The following is a 13,337-nucleotide window of genomic DNA, read 5'->3' on the forward strand; positions in this document are numbered from 1 at the left end:
TTTTGTTTGCTTAAAACAAATTGATGCTCTGATTCATCCTTGGACTTGTATCTGTTATGTATACACATACTAATTTTGGTCCAGTTTCTAGGCTGGTCCATGTGGCCCAAGCTTAAAGAGGTGATTGGATTGTTAGTTAATTTGAAGGAACTTCATGGGATAAGTTTCTGATGGTAATCAAAAAGAAAAACTCTTTCTGAAAGTCTAATGCATTATATAATCATTAGTTATTATATTTCTCATCTGGGAAGATAAATCCAAAGATTTGAGTGCAATTTAAGTTGTTTCTAACAAGAACATACAAGCACACATATAGATTAGCTCTTTCCCATACAAAGGATAGGGGGGAGGAACCCAACTAAGAAATTAATTTTGTATATGCATGCTTGCTGGGCTGTGAAGCTCACTAGGGGATGAGGAGAAAAATAGGCCCTGCTCTCTCTCCAAGTACTTTTGGCAAATATTCTGTTTTTATTTAGCCGTTGCATTAATTTCAATGAGGCACTTGTATGAAATGCACAATACTGTGTAACCCTTCATGGAAAAAGGCAATGGTGCTAGGTTTATCTTCCATTGCATGGCCATTGTCTGCCTTCTTTGAGCAGCTGGGCCAGTTGTCTTCCCATATTCTTTAGACTCCGTGAAGTCCCATAGAAATCAATGAGATGCTTGCAATACTTAAGGCTCTATTCTGCTAATCAGATGGAGCTTTGGTCTTAAGCATATATGTGATATCAGACCAGTAATTACTGAGTCAACCTGGCAGAAGACAGAATGTGTTTCTGCTAATTAAACTTGTTGCATTTGAATGGTTTCCTTTGGCTACACTCTAGTAGTAAAACTAGGGTGAACAATAAAAGGAAACCATCCCCCCCCTTCTTTCCTCCCCAAGACCTAAAACTGCAGATGGCTGCACTGTGTGTGAAGCACCTAGTCACTGAATTAGCCTTTTGTGTGCAAGAAAGGAAGGTAATTTGAATGTTTGAACCCCCCACAGGAAGCTTGTCTCAAAATGAACAATTCGCCAAATAAAGACTAATTAGGGCCTAAATTAATTAGAAGGTGTGGTTTGAAAGGACGTTGATGAGAAGAGTCTGTCATTTTAGACAAATGGAATAGAGCTAAATAAATTAGGCCCCATTAATATCTCATTGTTCTGTGAGCAGCTCTCTTTTATTGCATTCATTAGAAACCCTACTTGAATAAGCCTTCACTGGCCATTACTGATTCAGCACTCATTTACTAGAGCCTAACACAGTGTATGTGTTAAAAATATTTCCACAAATCCTCATGGCTTCTGCAAATTAATATTTATATTTTCTGGGTGCTCTGCTTTTCATTTGAGATGCAAGTACTGGATACTATTGTCTTTTTCTTTTTTGTTGTTGTTCACCAACTTGTCAGAAGTGAAAACTCACATTTAAAAAAAAAGAAAGTCAGAGAAAGGAAATTACAAAAAGAATGTGGAGAGGAAAAAGAAAACAAAATAAAGGTGAGAGAAGTAAAAAAAAATCGAATCTTAATGCATTAGTAAATGGTATTTTCTCTTCTAACTTCAAGCTTTCCATGACACATTGTTGCATTATTTTATTTTTAAAGCATCTCCTAACTCCTTCAGAATTCTAATTGTTCTTTGATGACTTTTTAAAGTCAGAATCCTAAGTCTTTCTATCTGTAGTCAGATAAAGTGCACATTGTAAGTATGTTTCTTCCTTATGGTAAATGAAATGTCTTTTTCTCTTTTTCTCTCCCTCTGCCCCCTCCTTTACCCCCTACAGATGGAGTATTTGGAAGATGCCAGCAGGGGCCTGTGATAGACATATACCGCTATGAAGTTTCACCTGCGATTCTTGAGCATCTAAGGACCGTTTTGCAGAAACTCTCCCACAGAGGTACAGTGTGGGTCAAATGGAAAACTTGGTTCATGAATTTAGGATAAGAGCTGTGATAGGTGCTGCATTGATGGACTCTGCAATATTAAGGTTTTTTTTAAGCAAATGATTATCACTTAAATAACCCAGTGAGGCTCATAGTGTTCTTATCTTAGTTATCTTGGAAATTACTTTTACCATGAATCATGATGATCAAGATCAGCAAAATTGTTTTGGTAAAATGCATCCAGAATACAATGTAAATCTGAAAGCAGAGCACTTAACAGAATTTAATTTACATTACCAAAACCCTAAGACAACTTTCCAGAAAAGTGTGTTGTGAATAAGTATCAATGAAAAGTAGAAATACAGGCATTGTAACTTGGTGGATGGATAGCTAAGTTGGTCTCAGGTATGGAGCTATAAGTATCAATGAAAAGTAGAAATACAGGCATTGTAACTTGGTGGATGGATAGCTCAGTTGGTCTCAGGTATGGAGCTAGTTCCAGTTCAGCAGCTGAAAAACTATGACCTTGATTGAGTTTTGAAACCTTGTTTTCTTTTGTTCCTTCTGTAAAATTGAGGTAATAACATCTGACTGTTTATCTAACAGGGATATTAGGAAAAAAGGTAATCTCTGAAAAAATTATTTGTGATGACCAGAATCAAAGACAAAATAATATCACTATTATTAATGTCAAAATGAAGTATCTCTGTATTCAGAAGCTTTATAATGGACTCATATCTAGAGCAAACATACAGAAACATCATGAAACTTTTGAAGAGCTAATTGCATAGTTTCTAAGATAGAAGGCACATGGCCACTTTGAACAGGTGGCCTAGATATGGTTAGGAAGGGACAGGAGTGAAAGGCATTTTTAATTAGTGTTAACATGTATTCTACTATTAAGGTCTTATATAGTTGGGAAGATTACATTCAATTCAGTGTGACGTTTATTTTCTTCTTTTGTGTCACCATTTTGTTTCTAATTCTTGGCATGCCTGAGTCTAGTCTAGGATAAATTTTGTTTTTCAAAATATAATCCAGTTTATCAGGATGATGGACCTTGTTTATACTATGGGGATTCCCAATATTTAATAAGCTATATAGTTCCCCTTGCCCCAACCCAGATAAGTTAGTGAACTTTTGAAGTTTGCATGTCTAGTGTATTCAGTTCTCCATCTGCTAGGAAACCAAGGTTTATAAAAATATAGAAAAATACTCAAAGTATAACTGACAAAATATCTCATCTTCCTTCTTTCTAAAAAAATTTGGTTCTCAAAACTCTTCTAAACACTTATGACCCTAACAATAGCCTTGACTGAATCTTTCTGAAGATGAAATGAGAGGTTGAAAGATTTAGTAAAGGTACCATCAGTATTTTTGTCCAGGTCTCCTATTCAACTTACAAATGTGACAGCCAGGACATTAACTCTCCGTGCTCCATTTGGCTTAGTAATGTTCTGCCACTGGTCCAACAGCCAAAGTCATTACTTCTGTTCTTGGTACATTCCTGGTCTCATCTGTTCCTCTTTCTTCATTTCTCTTCCTGTCCTCCTCTGTTTTTCTTTTTTTCCTCCTTCTAATAGTATTACCCCCCTGGGCCATGTAGTCTCCTAGGAAGCAGAATTCTTGTTTATCTCCAATCAGTTCCTATGTCTTGGTTTTAGTGTATTATGAGAATTAAAGGAAATGAAACCCAATAGAGGACAATATTCTACACTAATTTTATATACATCAGTTCCCTTCTCTCTCCTCTTCTCTGCTTCTACCATCTGCACACAAAGGGCAAGAAAGAAAAAAAATTTATGATTGTTTGCTATTAGTGTCCTATTTGGGTGAAATAGGTGAAAACTTAAACCCTGAAGTATTAATATTTGTGATGAATCCTTGCAAATAGGCACCAACTTTAGTCTCTGTTCAGGAAATTATAAGTGATGCCAGTTTTACCTATTAAATATGAGGAAACTTTAAAATGAAAAAGTTAAATGAAAAATAATTGTTTAAGGTAGTGATTTTAATCTTCATTGTTAGGTTGGGTTAAAAAAAAATCACAGACAATATAGGAACCACATTGTACTTGGAAAGGAGGGAACATCCAATTATTAGTTATATGACCTTAGACAAGTCATTTCTTTTCTAGATGAATCACTTCCTTTGTCTATAAAATGAGAGTGTAGAATTAAGTTACCTGCAATCTTTTTCAGCTCTGAAATACTGTGATTCATGATAGAAATGAAGACATGCAAGACTATTTGACTGAGAGTTAGTATTTGAGTCCAAATCCCAGCTCCAACACTTACTAGCTCAGTGATAAGTCTTTTAACTTCTCTAAGGTTCTGTTGCTTAGCTATAAAGTGGGGATGATATTACTCAGAGAACCCACTTAATTGGAGGCAATATGAAGAAAGTATTCGAGAATTGTTAAGATGCGATGTCAGTGTGAATATTAATTAGGATCCTGAGGCAGAAAAGTATGACACAATATTGATTTGAACTCTTGAGCTTTTTAAAAATATGTTGTCTCAATATATTTCTGGAATCATAGAAAATGAATTAATGAATGAATTGAAAAACATTTGAAGAATTATGATTTCCCAGGCACTGTGCTGAGAAATGGGTAATATCCAAGTAATACTCAAGGGAGAAAGACACAAAAGTTTAGTCCTTGACCTCATGGAACTTACATTCAAATGGAGGATAAAACCCCACAAATAAGACAGTAATGGCATGGTAAAAGTATTTTAATTTGCGAAGTCATAGAAATGGTGAATGAAACAACAGAAAACTCGAGTAATACCCTTTATGCTACAATGGAAATTTTGACTTGATTCATTTTCCTAATTAAAGAAATGCAAAATGTGGGATAGGAACAAGCAATACTTGAAGAGGATGCCTAAAAGACTGGGATAAGTCTTGCTTGTACCTGGGGCTGCCTAAATAGAGTGAATTCTTGCCAGTCAGGAAAGTGCATTTCCAGGGCAGGGATTCCAAACTCAGTAGTTTAGTTTTTCCTGAGACAATCTCAAGAAGTCTGATGATACTGACAAGATAAATGGCACAAACATGACCTTATAGCTAGGATGGACCATAGAGGTCTCCTGATATGTCTCATGGAAATTGAGGCTCACAGAGATTAAAGGATTGGTTTATACAGTTAATAAGTGACAGTGAAGATTTAATCCTAGATTCTATGATATCTTTCTTCATAAATTAATTATTATTGAATCACTGTATTAAAGCTATACTTTCCCCCATTTTATAGCTAATCTTTTAAATGGCAAAGGATAGCTTCTTTTTTTAACCCTTTTTTTCCAATAGTCACTTGTTAACCTTTGCCACCCCTAACTATGTAGCTATAGGAAATGGGCTTTGACAGTCTAATGTCAGTTAAACAATGGAATGTTTCTGACCTTCTGGGACCTGCCACCTGCTCGGACAGGAGTGACAGGTCCCTAGACTCAGTCTCATTTTGTTAGCATATTTTGTGTGAGACCACCCAGTACTCAAGAATGATATGAAAAGCCATTCATCGTGTGAAACCAGCACTTTTGACTAGAAGGGAAAAGGATTTGTGAATGAAAACTCCAACTTTATTCTTGGCGATTTTTTTCCTGAGGGAGGAAGGCAAAGGAAGTATAGATAGAATAATTCACATAGCACCTGTTTATGCAACAGTAACTAGATAACCAGCCTTTAGTTTGAACAAAAATGAAGTTTGCTTAAATCTATATTGCAGCAGGACTCAGACACATAACAGCAACTTCTTGTGTTCATTATTGATAAATAGTATGTACATGGTATCATTAATTTTATCTTACGCTTTGGATTTCTATTACTGACACATATGAGCAGATTGTATTATGTCATCTACTGCCAGCCTCATAACATCCTAGTGAAGAAACAGATTTTAGAACTAGAAGATACCTTCCAGGAAATGTAACAAAATCCCTATTGTTTTTCAGATTAGGGCCTTTGGGGTTCAGAGAAGTTGTGTAAGGGATAGAGTTGGGATTTGAATTCAGATCTCCTGACTTCATTTCCAGCTCCTCTTTATACTTCTTGTTTTCACTATTACTTAGATTTTAGGGGTGAATCAGAGAGAGCCAGAATAAAATCCCTAAAATTCGAGGTTTACATATCAGACTATACTATCTGTTTTTCATTTTCTTTACTACTGGTTCTGGTCTTGAATGTGGAAGGAAAAATTAAAACCATTTTCTGAGAACAAAACAATGGAATGCTATTCATTTATGGCAAGTTAATTCAAGACAGTATTTCCATTGAAATTATAAAGGGAATCAGGATACTAGCTCTTGATTCCATTCTAGCTTTGACATCATCTAGAAGAATTGATTTGAGTAATTTGTATACCTTTGCTTGGCCTCAGTTTTACCCACATAAAATGGGATTAATTCCTTTTTCCACTTTTTAAAATGATTTTATGAGAATATAATTTGATTATTGGTAGAAAAGCACTATGGCATGTTAAAAATAAGTTAGGTGGTGCAGTGGATAGAGCAGCAACTCCGGAGTCAGAAGGACCTGAGTTCAAATTTGGCCTCAGACACTTAATCATTACCTAGCTATGAGACACTGATACAAGTCAATTAACCCCATTACCTTGCAAAAAATCCCCTCCAAAAATAATATACAAATTTTGAGAGTTAGTGTTCATAAATTAAACTTCCAAACACAGGGTAATGGCAGATGTGACTAGATAATAAGTTCATAAGGAAAATACCTGGGAGTCCTAGTGAATTGCAAGCATATCTGCTATGGCTGTCAATAAAGCTAATCAGACCTAGCCTATGTTAAAAGAAGAATAACATTTTTGGTGCTAGAGAGTTGACTTTAGAGTCAGGAAGACTTGGGTTCAAGGTTTATATTGACTGAATGATGCTGGCAAGTCACTAAATCTCTCAGTGCCTCAGGGAAAAACTTTTATTTTAAGTTTATATACGGATTGTTATTCTGTATTGGCAGAGAGAGTTTCCTCATCAGGAATCCCCTATATCATTGAAATCCCAGATCTAGATGTAGTGCCAACTGAGAGAAGATAGAGAGAGAGAGAGAGAGAGAGAGAGAGAGAGAGAAGGAGAAAAGACCTGTTTGTGAAGTTGAAGTAGGAGGGCAGTGAAGTCCAGTGGGGAGTTGTGCCTAGAGGGGACTTACAGGCAGAACAGAAATTTAGATAAAGTGACTTCAAAGGAATATGCTACCTTAGAGAAATAGACCCCTGCCTCTTAATTTGATGTGGATTAACTCAGGATAGAAAGGAATAGATGTGTCCTCTTAGATGAGTGAGCTATTTGTGGGTAAGGAAGGGCTCTCTTGACTTTATGAGCTAAATGTCTTTTATGAGCTGAAAGTGTCTTTTAATTTATAAATTTGTCTGTTTTGTGATTTAAGCCTTGTGATTGTGACTACTTTTCAGCGGAGTTGATGACTCCTTTTGGGATAAATGCCAATACCACATGTCAAGATTCCCAGAATGATAATTTGTATAGATCTGAAGGAAAAAATGTTTTCTTTGTGTGCCTATATCCATGTGGAAGCCTCTGTCTTGAGATAAATGCAACTGATATCATGGGTTTTGTGCATTTGTCTTATTATCCATTAGATTATATGTTCCTTGAAGGTAAGACCCGTGTCACATTTCTTCTTGGTTTTCCTAGTATACTTATTACTTGAAGTCATTTTCTGAGAATAGGAAAAAAAATTGTGTGTAAGGATTCAGAAGCAAATCTGCAGCATAGAACATATGTTTCATCTATTTGGAGGAATTTCATGCTATAGACCAATAGAGGCAGTCCTCCAGAAACAAACAGGTTCTTTTGAAGGACAGATAGGTGTTACAGTGGAAGAGAAGAAAGGTAAATGGAATTGTACCTTTCCTAACTTCAAACATTTCTGTGAAATAAAGGAAGTCTTTTCTAATTACTATACTCTACTAGTTCAGCTGTATGACAGTTATTCATGGAACAAAATACTATGGGTTGAGTTATGAGATTTGTTAGACTTGCCTCCAATGGGTTGGTTTAGAAACAAATACAGAGAGAAAAATTGGGGGTTAAATAGCAGGAAAAAAATCCTGAGAGTTTTCCCTAAATGGAATAGATTTCCCTTAGAAGCAATGATTTCCTGTTCAGTAGATGTCATCAAAAAGAAACTGGACAGGGGTGGCTAGGTGGCGCAGTGGATAAAGCACTGGCCCTGGAGTCAGGAGTACCTGGGTTCAAATCCAGTCTCAGACACTTAATAATTACCTATCTGTGTGGCCTTGGGCAAGTCACTTAACCCCATTTGCCTTGCAAAAACCTAAAAAAAGAAAAAGAAACTGGAAGTTACTTCTTGGAAATGTTATAGGTAGGATTAAATTAGGCTAGATTATTTTTTTTTTTAGGTTAAAGTAGGTTAGATTATTTTTGAAATAGCTCTCTGTGTGTTTGGTTTTGTGATTCTCTTTTTAAAACAGAAGTGGATCTGGTCTAATCACCTCAGTTAAGTTTAATTACCATTGGTGGAATAAAGATCTTCTAAGGTATTCTTATACCTAGAAATGTTATTTTTAAAAATTGTTATCAGAGTATTCCCCAGTTCCCTAATAATGTTCAATGAATTTACTTGCAACTACCTTAGTTATATATTTAATTTTATTATTATATAGTTTCTGTATTTTAAAATTTGGTTTCCTTAATTCATACATTAATTCATTATTATTAATTTATAAGAATTGCTTGAGAATTTTCTGTATGGAAGTCGCTGCAAGGTATTTATTATAAACCCTCTGTCAGATCTACATTTAAAAAAAAAGTCATTGAAAAGTCATCCAGGCTTTCCCAATCCTAAATGGAAAGAAGTTTCTTTCTTTCTTTCCTTCCTTCCTTCCTTCCTTCCTTCCTTCCTTCCTTCCTTCCTTCCTTCCCCTTTATTTTATTTTGTTTTCTTTCTTTTCTTTTCTTTTTTTCTCTTTCTTTCTTTCTCTCTTCTTTCTTTCTTTCTCTTCTTTCTTTCTTTCTTCCTTCCTTCCTTCCTTCCTTCCTTCCTTTCTTTCTTTCTTTCTTTCTTTCTTTCTTTCTTTCTTTCTTTCTTTCTTTCTTTCTTTCTATCAATTTTATCAAAGAGCAGAAAGATTTGCCTGTGCATTCACCAGGATTTTTTGAAGCACTTATAATGATGAATTATTAGTCATAAAATTCTTGGATAGCAAGTTACCCAATGAAGTCCCCAAATCTCAGTAAGTTGACTTTTCTTTATAGGGATGAGCATTTCATAAACAGAGGCACTGTTTTCCCCCTGGCTGATTGTCAATTTGGGCTGAATACCTGAGGTGTGAGTTGGAATAGATGCTCTAACACTGCCATCCTTGCCTGGGCACCACATAGCTAATGGGAATCAGAGCTTGTTTTCTGATCAGTAAAATCAGCCACTCAGGGAGAAGGTCTGATGACTAATTTGTTACAGTTTTGCACTTTCTCACTTCTCCAGGTCATAACTGAGTTCTAAACTCCCAGTTATTTCTTCTTGCAAGACTATAAATAAAATAAAAGCTTGAGTGAGAATGGAGTGGCTCATGACCTGTAAAAAGTGGTTTTGGGAGGGGAGAAAAGAGGGAACAGAACAGGTAGGGATGAGAAATGTAAGAACTAAGCAGAAGGCCTTGCTGGGATCTACATTTGACAGCTGTTATGGAGCTCTCCAAACAGATGGGGCTTCTCCACTGATCATTCCTACTTCATACTAACTACAACCCAACAGCAATAAAAAAGCCACAGACAATTGAATATAAATAATAAAACAAAAACTAGCTCAAATTACTTCATAATTACTTATTGAAAACCTAGAGTATGTCCAGCACTGGACTTAAACAACATTTACTACATGCTTTCTTTTTTTTGCTAAGCACGGTGATAGATATTGGCAATCCAAAGGAAAAAATGAGTCTGTGCTCAAGGATCTTATAGTCTAATTGGAATGATAGCTATACAAATGTAGATAATTTTGTCCTATTTTGTATTTAATAGTTTAAGAAGTACAAAACATAATCTCCACTTACAAGGCATCTACAATCAAATCCATAGTCAGAAGAATCTGAAATTAATTATCTAGAAGACTCAAAATAGTATTTTTTTCTTTCATAGGCTTAGTTAATAGACTATCACTGTATCTGTGCCTATATTTAACATGCTTACTCAACAACATACAAAAAAGGGTGATTTGATTCATTCACATTAAGAATTATAATGTAAGGTAGTCCTGTTAATGTCACTGCAGTATATACCCAGAATGAATGTAATTTTTTTTCTGTATCCTTAGATATCTTTAAGTTTTTTGGTAGTTAACAATGGATTCATTTTTTTCTTCTCTCATTTTTTTGTTTATTATTTGGGAAAGAAATGCTATGATTTTTTTTCTGTAGCCTGTTTTGATAGTGTATTGGTTGAACATGAGAAGTAGAGTAAAGCTTTAGTCACAATTGCCTAGAAGAACATAACTTTCTTAAGGGCAGGGATTTTTGTCTTTATATGTTTTTGTCTAGCACATAATGAAAATGAGTGGAATTGAATGGACACGTACATTTTTGCTACTCTGAGATTCATTTTGATCTAATTATGAATGTATAGAGTGTTTTGACTTTTGGGACATCCTTTATTAATAACTTGCCCTCAATCTTCAAACAGAAGTCCACTTTGCAATCTTGGGCAAGACTTTTGATTTAGCTGTATGACAGTTCCTTTTGTAAAATGAGAAGGTTGTACTGGATGAAGCTATGTAACCCTTCCATCTTTCCATTCTTATCATAAGTCCAAGGGTATAACTATCACAATAAGTATTCAAGAAATGCTTATGGGTTGATGTGAGCTGTGGCCAAATTCCCTTTAGTCTCTGATTTGGAGGATGTGAGAGTTAGGGTATTAGCCATGTTCTCTTCTTGATACCATCTTAGCCTCATCTTCACACTAGAGCTTGCAGGTTTCAGAAAGAATGATGAGAGGAGCCTGAGGTTGCTAGTCAAGGCTCAGGAGAATATATAACAAATTTCTTGTGAATCATTTAATAAAGAAGCCCAAGGATTGCATTCATTGGAATTGCTGGAAATGCTGCTTGCCTCTGATATCTTGATAAAACCCTTGGGAAGCTGAAAATGTTTAGTGGACTTTACTTACTAAATATCAAAAAGTGTTTTCTAGTGCTCAATTATTGACACTCCTTCTGGGAGCTGTTGAAGCAATCTCTCTCTGTCTCTGTCTCTGTCTCTCTGTCTCTCCCTCCCTTCCTCATTTTATCCTTCCCTATTTCTCTGCTTCTCTCTTTCTCTTTCTTTTCTTCCTTCCCTCCTTTCTTCCTCCCCACCATCCAATTTCCTTTCTTCCTTTTTCCACCCCTCTCTTCCCCCCCTTCTTCCTTCTCTCCCTCTTTTCTTCCTTCCTTCTTTTATTTTCTTGCATCTCTCCTTTTTCCTCCCTCCCTCCTTCCTTCATCCCTCCCTCCTTCCTTCTTTCCTTCCCTCCCTTTATCTCTCCTTTTCTCTTCCCTCCCTCCTTCCCTTTATCCATCCTTTCCTCCCTCCCTTCTTCCCCCTCCCTTCCCTCTTTCCTTCTTCCTTGCCTTCCTTGTTTCCTTCCTTCCCTCCCTTCTTCCTTCTCTACTTCTTCTTTCCTTCCCTTCCTCTTATCTCTCCCTCTCTCCTTCCTTCCTCATTTCATCTTTCCTCCCCCATTCCTCCCTGCCTCCCTCCCTCCCTCCCTTCTATCTTCTACCTTTCTCTTTAAGATACAGAATCTTTAAAAAATCTCTCTCTCTCTCTCTCTCTCTCTCTCTCTCTCTCTCTCTCTCTCTCTCTCCATAGACAACATGCAAACAATGCATTAGGGAGGTTTTCTAAACAATGCTGGAGGCCAGTGTTGTAAAGAAGCCATTTCTGTCAGGTCAGCGACACTTTAATTAGACAGTGTTGCCTCTCCCACCTCAGCCCAGTGGTTGTACTTTTCAAACAGCAGGTTTCACCAGTGACACCAGCAGACTGGCTGCAGTTTTGATGCAGCGGGGGAAAAAGAGAGAGTACATTTAATAGACTTGCACAGAAGCCATTACCTTAATGAGGATTTTTCATGGTCTGCTCTTTTTAACCCTAGAGCTTGCAATTGGAAGAGAGGTGGAAGCTCTGACATTTGAAAATCTGTAATACCCCTTAGGGGTTGAGCTCATGAGTCTCCATCCAACCTGGAGATTTACCATTGCTTCAGAATCCTGAACTAGGCTACTGTTCCACTAAGTTTCACGCACTGCCCTGTAAACCATCATAGAAATAGGCAGGATCTAATGTCATTTGCATCTGAATAAATTCATGCTTTTTTTTTCTTCCCCTGCCAAGAGAAATCCAGCATATTCTGCTAGAAAAATTCAGGGCAAGGAATTACTTTAATATGTGTGTGAATTAGGGCAGATAGGGTGGATGCATTGTTTATTACTCCTGATTAATTCCTATCTATAGGTTTTGTATTGGTGGGTGGCTGGGAATCATGTGTTTCCTTTTTGAGGTAGTCATTATTGTCTTCTAGCATCTGGGTCCAAAAGTTCCCTGGACAGCCATGGTTGAATAGGAAAGAAGGAGAGAGTCCTGGGGCTAAGAAAGCAGGGTCACACCTCACTCCCCAATGAACTTCCCATAGCCAATCCTAGAGAAGGGTTAATGGGATCCAGAGGGAGCCGTGTGTATGCCTGCTGGCTAGGCTGGGAGCATGGCTCTACTCGGTGTGGGGTCTCAGAGTTGGAAATAATGGGGCCAGCCCCTGTCCCTGCCCCTCCATGATTGTTTGCCTCTTTAGAAAGCCCCAAGAGAATGTGTAAGAGAGATCAGAATAGCTTCTAAATGTAATGATCAATTAGTGTGTACATATAAAAAGGAAAGCTTCACTTTCCCCCTTTTTTTGGAGGCACTAGAAAACATCCATTGAATGAGAAGCTATAGATAGTATAAGTAAGTATGAAAAGGGATTTTGAGACTAGTTTAGTGTGGGGGTGGAAAATGAGTTTGTGCACAATACCAGGGCCAGACCACACTGATTCTGACTGTCCCTTCTGAAAACCACACAGATGCCTCATCCTGTGAAGAGACTGTCCCCAAGGGCAGCCTCATCGACTGTGTTCTTTATGTCCCATTTCACCACATGGAGCGACCTGTTCAGGGAGTCTTATTCATCAGTTGGTCCTTGACTGATAGGTCCTCACCCTGCTTCTTTTACCCTCTGTTCCTCTTGCTTCAAGCCACCTTTCCCCCCCCCCCTCCTTTTTCCTTTCCACCTCTAGCTCAGCCAATTCAATGAATGCACATGCTAAAAAAAAGAGCTTATAAAGTGACAGTTCAGGTCATTTTATTTACTCTCAGGTTCTTAAACCCTTTAGTAGTCCACTGTAGTCAATGGATCACTTCTTAGAATAATTAAATGCATAAAATAAAA

At 37.0% G+C, this 13,337-nt stretch overlaps 1 protein-coding gene across 1 annotated transcript in view; it reads left to right on the forward strand.

The window, feature by feature from the left end:
* Positions 1 to 1,726: 1,726 nt before the first annotated feature.
* The window catches only part of LOC141492675 (receptor-type tyrosine-protein phosphatase N2-like), a 653,431-nt gene continuing 641,820 nt past the window's right edge, over positions 1,727 to 13,337 (forward strand). Inside the window, exon 1 of the mRNA XM_074193252.1 lies at positions 1,727 to 1,892. The gene's annotated coding sequence lies outside the window, so the exon portion shown is untranslated. The remainder of the gene's footprint in view (positions 1,893 to 13,337) is intronic.

The sequence above is a fragment of the Macrotis lagotis genome, chromosome 7, assembly GCF_037893015.1.
Source record: "Macrotis lagotis isolate mMagLag1 chromosome 7, bilby.v1.9.chrom.fasta, whole genome shotgun sequence".
NCBI lineage: Eukaryota > Metazoa > Chordata > Mammalia > Peramelemorphia > Peramelidae > Macrotis > Macrotis lagotis.